The sequence below is a fragment of the Mesocricetus auratus genome, unplaced genomic scaffold (genome assembly GCF_017639785.1).
Source record: "Mesocricetus auratus isolate SY011 unplaced genomic scaffold, BCM_Maur_2.0 Super-Scaffold_100009, whole genome shotgun sequence".
Taxonomy (NCBI): Eukaryota; Metazoa; Chordata; class Mammalia; order Rodentia; family Cricetidae; genus Mesocricetus; species Mesocricetus auratus.
Window position 1 is genome coordinate 35,690,575 of NW_024429193.1, and position 17,300 is coordinate 35,707,874.

Consider the following 17,300-nt stretch of genomic DNA (forward strand, 5'->3'; position numbering starts at 1 on the left):
AGAACCATGAAGAACTGAGAAGACAAGTCACAAACTGAGACAAAGTATTTGTAGTGCATACAACTAATAAGGGATTAATATACAGACAACAGAAAGAGCTCCTACAAGTCAATAGTATCAAAGAATGAGCCTCAAATGGTGGCACACCTCGAATCCCAGGACATGGGAGGCTGAGGCAGTTTGAGGCCAATGTGGGTTCTGTCTCAAAAACAACAACAACAACAACAAAACAGACCTCGGTAGATTTCTGTGAGTTTGAGATCAGCCTGATGTATATCGTTCCAGGCCAACCAGGGCTACATGGTGAGATCCTGTGCTAAACAAACAAACAGGAGCAAAACTCAAAACAAAACGAAAACCCACACAGAAAAACAAACAAAAACCCAGACATATAGAAATATATAAGATGGGGGCCTGCGAGTGTTGTTCAGTGGAAGAACACATGCCTAACATGTGCAAGGACATAGAGTTGAGCTCCAACACCACACACACACACACACACACACACACACACACACACACAAAGGGCAAAGTATATGAATATGCATTTTAGAAGGGAAAAGGATGACAAAATCAAAAGATATGCAGCATCCTCTCTGGGCTGGAGTGTGAGCTGGTCCAACATGTTGGTCAAATGATTTAGGATTACACAATAAAATCAAAATTATAAATACCTCAGCTTTCCATTTCAGTGTAGCAATATCCTGCATCAGATAATTCTTTGTTAAAGGGAATGTGTCTTGCTCAGCATTCATGATTTGTACACCAGTGATGAAACCCAAAAATGTATGTGACATTTATTCTGAGTATGAACTCAGAGATCCACCTGCCTCTGCCTCCACAGCACTGGGATTAAAGGTGTATGCCACCACGGCCCAGCTGAATGTTTTAATTATTATATTACATAAAACTATTATATAACACATAGAAAGAAAACTTGTGCATAAGCTGTGAGAATAACACTGATATAATTACTGTGAGATATTATATAATCCTAAAAATGAATGAACTTAGAACAGGAAATTAGCTGGGCACTCAGGATGCAAGACCAAGAGGTCATCAGTTCAAGGTCATCCTTAGCTATACAGTGTCTGAGGCCAGCCTGAGCTACATAAGAACTTTTCTCAAAAACAATGAGAGAGGGGAAGGAGAGAGGACAGAGAAGAAGAAGAAGAAGAAGAAGAAGAAGAAGAAGAAGAAGAAGAAGAAGAAGAAGAAGAAGAAGAAGAAGAAGAAGAAGAAGAAGAAGAAGAAGAAGAGGAGGAGGAGGAGGAGGACGAGGAGGAGGAGGAGGAGGACGAGGAGGAGGAGGAGGAGGAGGAGGAGGAGGAGGATAGAGAGAGGGAAGGGGTGAGAGAATGTCATGTGAAATTAAATAGTATATTGCTAGGGTACATGCATATATGGTGTGAGGTAAACTGCATTTCCCTAAAACAGCTGAGATAGTATTTCTGGTCTATTTCTCTTCCAGAACCTTACCGTGCTCCCATCAAGAAGAGTGGAGTCATTATATCTCCTGACAGCCATGTGGGACTTTGCTATTGCTTCTACCAATAAATAACCGTACATGTTTCTGGCACTAAGTCACCACAGGCAGTGTGGACTCTGCCTTCTCTTCTCTCTTGCCTTGTTCAGACTGGGGATTCAGTCACCACGGTGTGAAGCAGCCCTGGCTGCATGCGGCCGCACACATGGAGAAAAACAAGTGTCCAGGGCCCAAACCCAGAGCCAGCAGCTAACCAGCCAGCCAGCCAGGCAGCAGTGAGGCATCCTAAAAGCAGACCCAACAGCAGCTGAGCTGCCCTGGAAATGGTAAGCGATTTGTACAGATTCTTGCTTCACTTAAAGAGGCAAAGAAAAAAAAAAAAACATTGTTACTTTACACCACTTACTTGCTAAACAAAATGCATCCGTGATAGATGGCGGAACATGACCATGGAGGGGATGAGAAACAGATTGGGAGCATGGTTACAGGTGGGAAATGGGGTAGGATATGACAGATTAGAGTCAGGAAAGAAACTACCTGACATAGACTATTCCACAAAAAGCCAGAGCCTCCTCTGACACTTAAGAGCAATTAATCCACATTCCTCAGCTGGAAGGACATAGTCCTTTGAATATTAAAGAGCTGGAGAAAATTCTGGTTTCCAAATGGCAAGGACGTCCTGGGGAGACAGGACACGACCTCCATGCCAGTCTTTCAGTGCAGCCCGGTCTCTGAAGGGCGGGGAGAAGGGGCGGGGAGAAAGGCGGGGAGAAGGGGCGGGGAGGCGGGGAGAAGGGGCGGGGAGGCGGGGAGAAGGGGCAGGGGGCGGGGCGGGGAGGCGGGGCGGGGAACCTCTCCTTGGCCACTCCTCAGTTGTTTAATCAACACTTAACTGTTATCTGTTGGCATTTTAGAAACCGTGAAGAACCCTTGGAAGAACAAAGTGAACATTGTCAGGGGCGTTCGGGGCTGCACACTGCACCCTTATCCTGCAGAACAAGTTCTCTGTGTGCAGACTCAGGCCTGGGGAGCCTGGAGCTGGGAAACGCTGGTGCTGATATGATCTTCCCTCACTCCTGGTGAAAATCCCAAGGTTCTGGATCCAGCACTGAAGGCAAATCCAAGACATCCAGGAGACCTGTGCTCCAACAGGGCCACCTTGGGAAGAGTCGGAATGAGCAGCTGAGCCATTCTGGGACCTTGGCACATCATTTGGTCCCATTCTTCAGACAGACAGTCAACAGCATCCTTTAAACAGAAAATACCAGCCTTGTGGTCTCTTCCAAAGAAAAAGCAGATGGGAAGAAAAAAAAAGGAAAGGAAGGAAGGAAGAAAGGAAGGGGAAGGAGGGGAGGGAGGGAGGGAGGGAGGGAGGGAGGGAGGGAGGGAGGGAGGGGAAGGGAGAGAGCAAGAAAACACATGCAAAGCATCATGTGTTAGTTTCCATGGTAAATCAGAAAGCCTCAAGGTCAAAATCTTGTGAGCTGTAAAATACAGCGAAGGAAGTGGTAAAAGACATTGCTGGGCGCTATGGCAATTAGAGAAACCTTTTTGAAGGGACCACCACCCCACAACTCATCTCCAGTCTACAGCTGAATGGGGAAAGCATTCTGAACCGGGTCAGTCTTCTGACTGTAGCGAGAAGTTCCTCTAATGCAAGCATGTATATGAGCCACCTCTGGATATGTAGAAAGAACTATAGCTATGTCACAGGATTGTAAAGCGAATAAAATGAGACAGAATCAACAAATATATATGTATATATATATGAAAAATCTACAAACATAATACAAAATAGGTCTAGTGAAAAGCAGCACTCCCGAGGACGGTTGTAACAGCATCTCCCACCCCATGAGCTACTCATGATGTAACCATAAGATGCCTCCAATCAAGTGGGACTTTATAATTTTTCAAAGCATCCATATGATGGTGGAGATGGTGCTAAATGACTCTGAAGGCAGGCCATAAGTAGGCTGTGCTGTTCTGCCTTGTAGCCCGGTGGAACAGGAGGGGTCTGACTTCCCTAGACAGTAGGAAGATAATCGAAAGCGGGGAGTTGCAATAAACAGCATCTTATTTGGAAATGTGCATTAACTACCAGATGCATTCAAACAAAAACGCTTAAAGTTTGCTTCAGAACAAGAATAAGGGTGGCAAAGGATGGGACAGGCTATGCTTATGTCACATAATCTCATACTATAACAATTGGAAATCATCAATGGAGAGCTCACAAAAATTCCACAATAAGCAGTTCATAGGAGTAGAATGTACTGATTGTAAAAAGCTAGCAGGATAAAAATGAAGCTGGCATTACAAGTTGTCTCCAGGCCCTTGGATAACAGATTATTTTACTTTCATCTTTATAATTTACTAACATATCCATCTCCCACAGTAATCAATGTGTTGCTTTTATAATAAAAATAATTTGGAGGATTAGTCCCTTATGTTTCTCTTGTATATGGTCAATAATCAAGGTAGCTTATACCTGACTCAAAATGCCTTGCCCTACCCCAGACCCACACACCCCTCAAGTCTGAGTCGGAAGTCAGTGTGGCGGGTGAGCCTTAGGATTCCTACACAGCTTCAGAAATGTCTGAGAACCTCATCCCACTTCATCGTCAGCCTTCGCCACACTAACCCCAGCAGCCAGCAGCTGCGAACATCAATCACGTGACAGACACCTGAGAGAAACCATCTTGAAGTAGAACGGATTCATTTCGGCTTGTGGTTTCGGAGATCCCTGCCCATAGGCGGCCTTTACTTTCTGGGTGTTTGTGAGCCACATGGCAGAACAACACAGCTGGGCAACATTGTTGTTTACCTCCAAGTGGGCAGGCCTCAGGGAGAGAGAAACATGAAAGGGTCAGGTAAACTCTATTGTCTTTCCAGGATGTGACCCCGGTGACCTTTGTCCCCCACCTCCCAATAATGCCATCATATTATGAGTCCAGCAGGGGTTGGTCCACTGGTTGGGTCAGTGCCCTGAAGGTTCAATCGCTTTTTTTTCTTTTTGACACAGGCTCTCACTATACGGTTGAGGGCGTGACTCATCGGTTAAAACATTTGCTTAGCATAGTGAGGCCCTGGGTTTGATTTCCCCAGAACCACAAAAGAAAATATATATAGGCGTGTATGTATGCACATTTTCTTCCCAAACTTTAATGTTTTGGTGGCATCTGAGGACAGCAAGTAGCCCTCCGTGGAGCTCAGGTCCCTACTTAGCTACAATGCTCAAACTCTCTTCTTTCCCATGACTCACTGACAGTCCCTTTCCTCGGGTCCCTATCTCACTGGGGCCTGTGGCTGGGGACCTCCTATGTGACCACACACACACACACACACACACACACACACACACACACACACACACACACACACACACCACCTTCATAGTCTACCAGGTCAATCTTTTGAAGATGCTGTCCCTGGTCACTGTCTCCTTTAGAGGCTCTGTAGCAGCCAGGGATCACAAGTCAAAACGCAGGACCCCACTCCTCATCCTGAGTGGCCTTGCCCAGCCTTGATACAAGGGAAGGTGCTGGTCTTACTGCAACTTGATTTGGTGTGTTTTGATACTCATGGGAGGCCCATCCTTTCCTAAACAGAAACAGAGGAGTGGATGGGAGGGGGCAGAGGGGAGAGTGGCAGGGAGGGGCTGGGAGGAGAGGAGGGAGGGGAAACTGCAACTAGCGTATAAAGGATTAAAAATAGTAAATTTTTTGCTTGGGGGGTTGTTTTTTGTGGTGGTTTTTTGTTTTGTTTGGGTTTTTTGTTTTGTTTTGTTTTTTGAGACAGGGTTTCTCTGTACAGCCCTAGCTGTCCTGGAATTCACTCTATAGATAAGGCTGGCCTCAAACTCACAGAGATCTGCCTGCCAGTCTCCAGAGTGTTGGGATTAAAAGGCATGTGCCACCACCACCCAGCAATATGTTTTAAAAATAAATAAAACCACCTCCCACAAAAAAAGTGGACCTTGAATCTCGCAGCCTCCCGCCTGTGTGCCCCCCCCCGGTCATTTCCCTGAGGCACTCAAAAGAGGAGCTTGGGCCAGACTGCCTTTGGAGCTCCTCCCATGTGAACTCCCTCTCTCGGGAGTACTTACTTCCCTACCCCACCGCCTCTGGACCAGTTTATTTCACACATGATGCTGTCCTGTCCTAAGACCTACTGTGCACCCAGGAGTGGCCTCGACTCCCCTTGGACCTCCTAAAATACTATTAATATACAAACAAATAATCTTAATGCGCAATTTACATCCATGGTGGGGAGACCTACAGACGGCCATGATGGTCATTTCTGACACCATTGCAATGTGTGAGGTCTAGACCGGAAGATCAGGTGGCTTGTTGGAGATGCAAATGTCCGGTTCTCATATTCTGGGCCTAAGTGAGCCAGAATCCTGGGGTAGATAGGTGGCAGAGGTAAGCCTTAGGTTCTGCCTATTCTTTATTATACCATGGGCTCTCTCTAGTCTGGTTCCTTTCTATTAGCTGTCCTAACAACAGTACTTCCTGGTTAATATTTTACTATTAATATTATGCATGCTGAGAGTCTAGGAGCCCTGTGTTCTGGAAGGATTAACCCAGCCAAGCAGTAGATAGTGGCTTTACCCACTTTAAATTACGCTCTGCTCTCTATCCCACAGGCCCTGGAGGGCTCCCTGTGGCCCAGACCCCAAAGTTCCGTTCCACATTTTTTGGCAAGGTCCCTGCTTCCCTTCCAAGTACAGGCATGTGTGGCATTCAGGAAACGTGTGCAACAAAGGTCACTTGTCAGGTAGTTCTCTTATCAGGCAAGTTTGGCACACGGACACCCTGGCCAGCCCAGGGCAAAGATCAGGACTGCCGTGGCCAAAGCTACACGTTAAAGAGGCCTCTCTGAGCTCCCTACCCCACTGAGGGAACTTCCGGCCTCAAATCAGGGAGGACCACACGGCCCAGCCCCACAATAAGATGACACACACAGCCCTCTTTGTGTGGGTAACTTTTATTTGGATGTAACTTTAAGGTTATGGAAAAGCTGCAAGCATCGTCGTGTATGGAATCTCCATCTACTCTTGCTTAGATTCACATTTGCCTACATTTTGTTCTACTTCCATTATGACTTTATCACAGGGAGGAGGGTGTTATCATTTAAAAACAGGTTAAAGACATTTTGCCTGTTTCCCCTTAAATATTTTTGAGTGATTCATGTCAAAACACAGCACTGTTATCAACTTTGTGAAGCATAATATTGACACAATTTATCTAAAACGCAGTCCAAACTAAGATGACATTAATCACACTAATAACATCTTTTACGTCTCTTGCTTTTTTCTCCCAGGCCAGGATCCATTAAAATCATTCATTCATTCATTACATCTAGTGGCTCCATCTCTTCAATCACCTTAACCAGAGCTGCTTTTTTTACTCTTTGGCTCTTGATGTTTTTGAAGACTACCAGACTAACCTTGAATCTGATTTTACCTGGTATTCCAGGATCCAGTTTAGATAAACCTTCTCTGAGAGGAAAAAAAAATCACCCAGGTAATGTTGCATCCTTTCAGTGAGAAAGCCCCTGATTACCCTGTTACCAAGGCTAGCAGTTAGCGCTGAGCTCTGTAAAGCCTGCCAACAGCCACTTTGTGAAGGGTGCCCTCTGCTGGCAATTCCCAGCTCTGCAGCTGTGAACCTCTAACCCTGAAGGGCTGCTTAATCGCGTGACCACAAGAATTCATTCTCCTTGTTAACTTTGATTCCCTCATTGATAGAATGGGAATGGCAGTGTCTTCTCTGATCCCCTGACAAATCGCAAGGTGACTGAGTGTGAAAGAGATTTACAAAGACGGTCAGGTGTCTCACATTCAAGCCATTGCTCCTTCTGGCTCCCACGACTCCTCCATAGGTCCAGCCTGGTGGTTCCTGGAGTGCCAACGCTGTTCTTCATGGTCCCACCCACGGCCTGAACCTCCAATGGGTTTGGGATCTATGGCCACCATGACAAGAGCTGTCTCCTTGATGAGGTCAAGGAAGAAGTAAACTGACTTTCGGTGTTTCGGTCCCCGTGGGCCCCCCCTGGTCTGGGCATCAGTCATTATACCCTCTGTTCATTGGGGTGACAGCCACCTGCTGTCCCCAGGTGGTAAGAGCAAGGGCTTGTACCCTCTGACACCCACCGAACGCATCCTCTCAACAGGTATTGGCTTCTGAGTTCTCAATGACACTGAAGCAGAGAAATCTGTTGTCAACATGAGTGAAAATTTTCAGGTTTGTTATCTACGCAATTTCTCCTTGCCGTCTTTCTTTCCTACCTATAATAAATATTCATTGGGCGCCAGCTGTGCTCTAGGCTCTGCATTGGCCTGCATGAAGAACCGGAGGGAAGTTTGCCTCCATAAAACGAATACAGTTGATGGGATGACACACAAGCAGAGCGGGAATTTAATCACCAGACAAATGCGCTCCCTGTGCCTTCCGAGCCGAACTTTGTGTCCTGCCGTGCTTCTTAGCCATACCTTCCCTCGCTTTATATTAACTTCATGCTCTCTCAGGACACAAGTGGGATTGACTTCACAGGCTCCAAGGTGCTCAGAGAAGAAATAAGTAGATTAAGAAAGAGAGTGAAAACATTTCTCAAGCCAGAGACAGCTATTTCTAGTGTCTGTGGGGAGGGGGCTGTTTGGTTTTTGTCTCAAATTTGCCTTCAGAACTGGAGGGTCTGGAGTAGTGAACCTGAGCCACGTCCCCTGTGGGCCTTCCTGTTTTAGGGACCTTGGCTTCCTTGAGAACCGGTGGAAGCACATGGAATTAGTGACGTGCCCAAAGGGTGGAGCCCTACACACAGTGGGCAATCAGAATGTGTGTGTGGAATATCGGGAACCTTGCCTTGTAATTTTACAGCCGCAGTCTGTGGCAAGAGGTCAGCTTGGCCGGGTGGGGCAGTAGCCTGGGCAGCAGACTGGCTGAGGGCCACCCAGGGACCAGATGTTAGCCACTTCTCCACGTGTGAGATTCCATGGTCAGATGCAGTCTGCCTCTAAGGCTTCTTCTGAGAAAATGAAACAGGAAAGGCCATGCGTTTACAGAGATGCTCTATCCATAAATAGATGTTTGGACCCTCCAGAAATGAGGACCGTTACAAAGTTTTCCTCAGTAGGCTTGTGTTGGAAATGTGGTCCTCGATATGTGACTTGATCTGTTGTGGGGGGGGGGGCTGGCAGTGGCACCAGGACCTATCCCAGGGGCATGGACTGGCTTTTTGGAGGTCATTCCCTATGGAGGGACACCTTGCTCAGCCTTGATGCAGGGTGGAGGGACTTGGTTCTGCCTCAACTTGGTATCCTAGACTTTGTTGACTCCCCAAGGAAGGCCTTAACCCCTCTGAGGAGTGGATGGGGGTTGGGAAATGTGGGAGGCAGGGAGAAGAGGAGGGAGGAGGGAATAGGGTTGGAATGTAGAATGAAAAATACGGTCCACCAGTCTCTTTGGGGGGGGGCTGAGCGGGATGGTGAGTGTCGATGACTCAGACCCTCCCCCCATTAGTTACCGGGGAGAAAAACCACACTGAGTCGGGAGTCTGTCAAAGCAGGATCTCGATTTATTCTAACAGGCAGGAACTTATATAGGACTGAAGTAGGGGATGGGAATCTTGGGATAGGGTAAGGTGACTGAGGAGTAAGGGCCAATAGTATTCCACCAAGCAGGCAGGTAGCTAGGCAGGGGGCAAATTTACATCAGGTCTGGCTGAGTCACCCCCACATGGAGGTTACAGGTCAGAGACAGGTCGCCAAACTCTAGCCAGGCTCAGGAGGTTACACTGGGCCTCACATCTGAGCCCTAAACTCTAGCCAGGCTCAGGAGCCTACACTGGGCCTCGCATCCAAGCCTTTCTTAGGCCCAGCAAAGAAGACATCCTGTCTCTGTTATGTGGTGTCTTTCTGTTACCTGGGTACCAGAAAGTAGCTCACAATCTTCCTCTCTGCCCCTCTACCATGATATGTGTGATCTTTCCACAGGACAAGAAACAATGGCCCCAATGACCAGGGACTGAAACTCTGAACTACAAGCTATAAATAAATCTGACTTTTAAATTGTTTCCCTCAGGTACGTTGTCATAGTGACAAAGCCTGACTGACAAGGAACTCGCTGTCAGTATCACTTTAGGGTGGTTTGTTAGGTGGTGAACACACTCATCTTCAACCAGTCAGGAGACGTCAGTGCCCAGCTGAACACCGATGATCAGGACCTACAGTGGGTTTACACTGATCAGATCCATCCCTTCCCTGAACCCTCATCCATGTGTACACAAGTGAACCATGAAGCAACACGAATGGCACATTCACTAAAATACTTAACAATTTTTCTAACAGTCCCGGTTTCTTAAAAAAGAGGATGCATAGCTGTGGGTCATTCCGCTATGGAAGGAATTAATGACCGTTTTGTTTTGTTTTGTTGGGGATGCTGGGGTTAAACATGGTACCTCATTCACACTAAGCAAGCTGTCTACACTGAGTGATACCTTTAGCACCTGGCAGCAATTTGGAAAAGTACAGGAGAATAAGCATCATGGTGTCTTGGTCACTCCTGTGAGCTCAGACTTTAGTGCTCTGTTGGGCACATAGCAGACATATGTATTAGTGACAATGGACACCCACTGTGATCTAGTTTCTTCTGTTACTGTGGCATAACCTCACTAAGGAACTGAAAAAAATAGTTTTGTGTGTTCTCCCAATGGTATCCCCCAGGTAATAGTTTAAAGCTATATTGCAATTTCTAGCTTTACTTTCATTAGTGAGTAATTCACAAAGTCAACTAGAAATTAAAACTGGCTCAACAAGCACTTGGTGGTCACCTTGAAGGCATTTCAGCTATTGCCCAGCAGGCTCTTGACTGACAAGCTCAAAACAATCATAGTCAGTACCAAGATATTCAGGAATGCAACAAAAATGAAGACAAAACCAAGTACCCCAACCACCTAAGCTATAATTACAAACGCAGGTACAGACTTGCATTTGCCAGAGCCCTGAAATTGCCTTCTGAGGCAGGTGAACACACATTACAAGAAACCAAAAGGGGAAAGAACAGAGGACCAAAGAAATACTCCTAAGAATATACAGACACTAGTGTGCCTATCCCAAGCCTGGAAGGGCAACACCTTCCTGTATTGTTCCCCCCTCATTCCTCAGCCACCTGTCCCCCATCCCTACATACCCTGCTAAAGCATCGGCGACACACTGACGGGAATTCCTGCTGTTGCCTGTGGTGTCTGCTGGCTTCCTGTGTAGTTTCTGTGAGGGCTGACTTAGCCTGTATGTGAGTGGACATGGCGGTTTACATTACCCTACGGCTCTGGAGGTTGGACGTCCGTGATGTGAACCTCTTCTGTAGCCTTTTGTTTTGTTTTGTTTTTAGAGACAGGATTTCTCTGTGTAACAGCCCTGGCCATCCTAGTACTCACTCTGTAGACCAGCCTGGCCTCAAACTCACAGATCCCCCTTCCTCTGCCTCCTGAGTGCTGGGATTAAAGGCGTGCGCCACCAGCTGTTCTGTAGCTTTCAAAGATCGATGTCTCAAACTGAGCACTACATGTTAGCTCTCTCTCTCTCTCTGTCTCTCTCCCTTCCTCTCTCCCTCTTTCTTCCTCCCCACCTCCTCACCCCACCCCAAGCCATTTTATATTTACAGAGAGAGTGAAAGCCTGGGCCTTTTATGCAACTCACAAGTGGCAGAGCCATCTGAAGCCAGGCTACCTCTGCACCTTCCCTGAGGCCTCCATGAACAACAGTCATGCTCTTAATCACCTTCTATTTTCCTTCTCTACCTGAGTTAGGTGCCGCCTGACTCAACATACATTACAGGCTTTCCTCCCCTGCCTTTCAGAGCCCTATGCTATTTCACCGGGCCCCATCCCTTGGCCACCCTCCCCCTCCCAAGCCCAAGTGCCCTTCACAGGGGCCTCTTACCCTCCTACACCCAGCCCAGGCCTCAGGAAACCTTTTTCCCAAGGTTTCCTCCCCATTCCGTTCCTTCTCCCCGGTTCCCCACACTCCCCATTCACTCTTCCCTAATCTAGTTCTCCTGGCTCTGCCAGACCCAAGGACACCTCCACGGTCTTCCCAGGCAGCTTCTGCACCCAGGCTGCAGCAGCTGCCCCTCCTGCAGTGAGAAACACTGCTGTCTGGGCCTCTGGTTTAGCTGCGAAGCCTGTGATGTTTGGTACCGTTACCACCACAGACTTTGCTATCTAATTAAATACTTGAGAGCCGTGTTCAGGCTTGCCCTGACTTTCCACGCTGTGCACCTGAACCAGCACACTGTAATGCTTGTCTGTGTCCCAGAGCTCAGCTGTCTGGGTTTGTGCCCCGTTCAGTCTGTGCTTTCTTATCTATGACCATGGGTCCTCAAAGCTGCTTGGCTGCTTGGGTGAAAACCTGTTAAAATGGGTGTATTACTGCTGCTTTTAAACATTTGTCAACTATTTACAGCAGCCAACCTTTGTTCTACATGGGCAGAATTTTCTATTTGCAGGGTATAAAAGCTCTCACCATCTGGTTTTATGTTCCAGTGCAGCATCAGAGACAAGCCATGAAGTAAGCATGTAGTATATTTGATACTGCTAAGAGCTGTGGAACAAGAAGCTGTGGTTTTAAATAGCCCAGTGACCCTGGGAAATAGGCTACAGCATTCTAGAATGATTAAATCAGCTGCTAAGTGTTAGTACTTACAACAGTACTTGAAATTCATTAAGCGCTAGACAATGATTGCCTATTAGGCACTGTCAATGGATACGAGATGTTTTTGTAACTAGAAAGGCAGGGACTGGAGAGATGGCTGCTCTTCCGGAGGGTCCATGTTCAATTCCTAGAAAAAAAATAAATTGTAACTTCAGTTCCGGGGGATCCCTGTGCCTTCTCCTAGCCTCTGTGAGCACGAGGCATTGCATGATACACAGACATACGTGCAGTCAAGCACCCATACACATAAAATAAAGAAGAATACCAATTAAATATTTCAATCATTTTGCATCAAAATGGACCAGTTGGTTTATTGGTATATGTGGATTTTCTGCGGGTTGTCTATGGGAAAAGGACTTTGCTAATCAGTTCATGCTAAGGACCATTCCTTGGTCATCCCTCCCCCTCTACTATGAAGCCCACCAGCTTTTAACCACACAAATACATACACCTACTGAAGGATGCAGAGTTCTCTTATCATCTCATTGTCAGAGACCTCAGTCCAGCGCTAGTATCTTCTTTATTTCTTCCTTTCCTTTCATCCTTTCCTTCCTTTCTTTTCCTCCTTTGTGTGTGTGTGTGTGTGTGTGTGTGTGTGTGTGTTTTCAAGACAGGGTTTCTCTGTGGCTTTGGAGTCTGTGCTGGAACTCACTCTGTAACCAGGCTGGTCTCGAACTCACAGAGATCCGCCTGCCTCTGCCTCCCCAGTGCTGGGATTAAAGGCGTGCGCTGTCACTGCCCCAGCCTTTCTTTTCTTTCTATGATTAGGTAACTCCTTGAGAGGAGATGAACCCTTCAAGCATAACCTGTATTGCAGAATGAAGTTTTGCAGTGTAGAGAGGAAATTCAGACATACGCTGACAAGTTCGTTCCTTGAAACTTGAAAGAGTTGATCCCAACCCAGAATCCTCATACAAGTGAAGCTTAACGGGGCACAGGAGAACTGAGAATCCAGCACTTTCTGCAGAGATTGATAAGGATACAAAAATACATTTTTTTCTACACCCAGAAATTCTGTCATCAAATGTGGTCTTTCCCATAGCAAGCAGTTCTTTAGGCCTCAACTTGGTTTCCTAGAATTTAAGTTGGTTCTGGCACTACCCACAGGTTGAGGGCTCGGCCTCCCAGTCACATATTCCAAGTACCTCAACTCTTGGCTCACCAACTCCAAATCAGGGCTTCCCACATTCCCTTCCTCTGGCTCAGTAATTTGCTAAAATGGCCCTCAGAGTTCAGGGAAACACTTGGCCTGCTATTACTGGTTTACAATAGAGAATATGACTGATGAACAGTCAAATGACATAAGATAGACACTCGGGCATCTATGCCCTTCCTGGGTACACGCCCTCCCGGCCAACAAGCCCAGATGGATGAGTCAGCTTACTTCAGGATCTTATGAGTTTGTTGACTCGGGCATGGCTGGCTGACTGGAGTTCACTGAGCTCAGTCTCCAGTCCTGCCTGCCTAAGAGAGCAGGCGGTTGGGCTGAGCATTGTAAACCTCCAGTCCTGTGATTGGTTCCTCTAGTGACCATCTAGTCCTCCCTTCTCCAGCCAGATCTCATTAGCATATCAAGAGTCACACTCTCCAGATCCCAAGGCTCTTACAAGGATCAGGTACCAGGGACCGGTAGTACAATAAAAGAAGTCTTCAACACACCGAGCATGCCAAGACCCATGAGAGCTTTAGGAACTCTAGGGGGTAGGGTAGAGGCCAAATAGAATGTTTGTTATGTCAGAAGTATCCATCAGGCAACTGAATCTTCTGTCATCTACTTCTGGGGGGGCGGGGTTCCTCCTTCACTGTGGGGTCTTTAAGAGTTTCCTAGACATTGCGCTAATCTGGAGTCCTTGAAAGTTCAGGAATGAGAGCCTCGATGTGTCCTGCAAGGACCAAAAGCAGAGCCTCCTTGATTTCATGTACATGACCAGAAGAGGTACCAGAAGAGGGCTGGAGAAAGGGGCCACACGCAGGCACTTTTACTTTCTTTTTAAAGACAGCCTTACACACAGGTGATGCCCAAGAAGGCTTCAAAAATGTCTGCAACGTACATCAAGCTGCCTGTCCATCCTGAAGATCAGCATCCTAAAGCTTACAGAGGAAGCTGGGGTTCAGCTCTGTGGCAGAGTACTTGCCTGGCATGTTGAGGGTTTGGATTGAGCCCCCAAACATGGTAAAGGAAAACAAAAGTTAAAAACAAAACAAAAAAGAATTATAGGGGCCTATCTCTTTCAATACACAGATGGTGGAATTGTGAAATATTTACAAAGTGAGGGAAGGTTTCAGAGCCTCCTTCTGGCATGAGGCTGCTCTGCGCGTGTGTCACCAACCAGCCCTATGCTAATCATATCCCGAGTAAGAACTGACTTTTCCTGAGCTGTTTTAATGTGCTAGGTGATTGCGATGAGCACCCTACATACAGTAGAGTCCTCAAAATAATCCAAAATAGGAAAAATAGAAGTGAAGTGTCATGATAGGTGTATGAAGATGAAAATGTTGCAATGGGATCCATTACATTATATGCCAACTAAAAGAATAAAAACAGCAAAAAAAAAAAAAGAAGAAGAAGAAGAAGAGGAACCCAATAAAGTAAGTCCCATTGTTATTAATAAACTTGCTCTTATGGTCTTTCAGAAGAATCAATCCATTTGCTGAATTTAAAATTTTGGTCTAGTTAGTGTCAGAGCTGGAATTTTAACCAGGTGACCCATTTCTGACTGTGTCTAACCACCCATGCCATAACAAATCAACCTGGAGGAGGTGACCACGGACAGTGAGGGAAGGTGCCATATGCTTGAAAACAGAGTGAGCGGAGACAAGCGTCGGAGGGGATAGGACATCAATGGGCAGGGTCAGGAGGCATCAGAGAACGAGGGCTGGACCCGGTTGTGTGGAGCTGTGAGTGGACACCGCAGTTGGGTGTTGTTGCCAAAGCTGAGAGGAGCAGCAGGCAGGGCCGTGATGGGCTAGGTCCTTTCATGTCCTGTGACAAGGTGAGATTTCTGGTACCGAAAGTCTGGCAAGTTACCTGTGACAGACACCTGTGGTGGCCTCACCCTGACTCCCTGACCAACATCACATCTTTTTATTTTATTTTTTATATGTGTCAGTGTTTTGCCTGCCTGTATGTCTGTGTGAGGGAGTCAGAGGCCCTAGAACTGGAGTTACAGACAGTGGTGAGCTAAGCTGTCTCTCCAGCCCACCCCACCTCACTTTTTTTTTTAATCTACGCTGTGCGTGGCTCTTGCTTCTCAGAGCCAGCCATGGAGAACCTGTCCTCTTGCCAGTGATTTAGGAAGGCCCAGTCATTGCCCTCCCTCCTACCTCTCCACTGAAGTGACCTTACACTTGTGGACTGTTTAGGGCCACCACAGCCGGGACTCCCAAAAGAACAAGCTGTGCGTGTGGAGACATCTTCCCTCGTGGCCCTCCTAGTCTCCCTGCTGACGAAGTCTCTGAGGTGCCCTGAGGCAGTCCTTCCTGAGTCCTAGATGGTGCCCCCTACACACTCTGTCCCCCGCTTACTTCCTCCGCACAGGCCTTCTTTCTTCAGACCTGCTTTCCCACCTACGCCGCCGCTTCCTGACTGTGTCCCCCAGGTTTCTGTCACCTCCATTGTCTTCCATCCTCATTCCTCAGATGAACCCCCACCGCAAGCACAAAGTGCCAAGGCCTTTCCTCCTCATTTCTTGCCCCCCTCCATGTGCCTGCTCCAGATTCAAACAAGTTTCCCTGGCACTTCGTTTTGTGTCCCCAGATAGCCTGTGGGCAGCCTCTTTCCACAGGAAAACCATGCAAAGCAAAGCTCTATGCTTTGTGGCCTAAACTGTGGGCCGCACACCTGGGTTTGCTCCAAGTCATCGTCCTCTTCAGCTCCCCACATCCATCAAAGTTCACAAGCACTGCAGTCCCTCCGGGGCCTCGCCGGCTCTGGCACGGAGTCTCTGGGAGATAGGAGCGTACGACGCGGCCTCCACACGCAAGTGCTGCAATTACGCTGCCCGCCAACCTCAGGACCATAGTCTTATTTGCAGGGCTGTCACCCTTGAGTGTCCAGCAACCCTGGCATTGGGGTCAGCCTGCAGTACCGTGGCCGAGCCAGTCTGGCCTTGAGAATCCAGTCTTCCCACCTTGCTATGCTATCAGGAGCTGCCGGCTTTCAGTTTCCCTTACCAAAGTCTGTCTAAGCGGTAGACAAGCCCGAGGCCCTGGCGGCGCGGGGGGGGGGGTCTCAGGTCGGGAGGAGGGTACATCCTCTCTTCAGAGAGGAAGCCAGGGGCCCCCTGCACGTTTCTTGCATGGCAATGGAGCCCTAACAAGGTCCTGCTCCCCCGGATGGTGCTCTCTGCTTGGCCCTTCCTTGGGCCTGAGCCAAGCCTCCACGATCTTCCCCATGCCCCAAAGCTTTGGCCCTTTGCCAGCCAGTTTCAGGCTGTGGGAACAGAGGGTCACCTGGGGGCACAGCCTTGTTCTAGCCTTTCTTTGACACGCTTCTGCTCAGCTAACCTCTACATCTGTGCCTGTTCGGGGACCCAAAATGAGCCTTCCCTCTGCGGGAGGTGACCAAACATGCCAGACCTTATCTGCTTCTCAAGCCACTGCTGTGGTGGGGGAGGTGCAGTTTTAGCTTGGGGCTCTATGCATCTTTTAAAACATAGTAAGAAGAAAAGACTCTTTCCTGCTGTTGGGGTGTAGAAGAAACCCAACAAATGAAACTGGGACTGGTGAGTGGGGAGGGGAGGGGAGAGAGGGGAGGGGAGGCAGAGGCAGGCTGATCTCTCTGAGTTCGAGGCCAGCCTGGTCTATAAGAGCTAGTTCCAGGACAGTCTCCAAAGCCACAGAGAAACCCTGCCTCAAAAAATCAAAAAAATAAAAATTAAAAATAAAAGGTGGAGGTGGCTGGACGGTGGTGGCGCACGCCTTTAACCCCAACACTCGGGGGGCAGAGGCAGACCGATCTCTGTGAGTTCAAGACCAGCCTGGTCTACAAACTGAGCTCCAGGACAGCCAAGGTTACACAGAGAAACCCTGTCTTGAAAAACCAAAGTGAAAAAGAAAGGTGGAGGTAGAGGTGTGTGTGTACACATTCCTACATGTGTATGT

The 17,300-nt window shown here is 47.7% G+C and overlaps 1 long non-coding RNA gene across 1 annotated transcript; it reads right to left on the reverse strand.

The window, feature by feature from the left end:
* Positions 1-12,049: 12,049 nt before the first annotated feature.
* LOC121142337 lies at positions 12,050-16,346 on the reverse strand. Its single transcript, XR_005879328.1, has 2 exons — positions 16,039-16,346; positions 12,050-12,324 (listed from the first exon to the last, which is right to left on the reverse strand). It is a non-coding gene; the product is annotated as an uncharacterized LOC121142337 (long non-coding RNA).
* Positions 16,347-17,300: the final 954 nt, after the last annotated feature.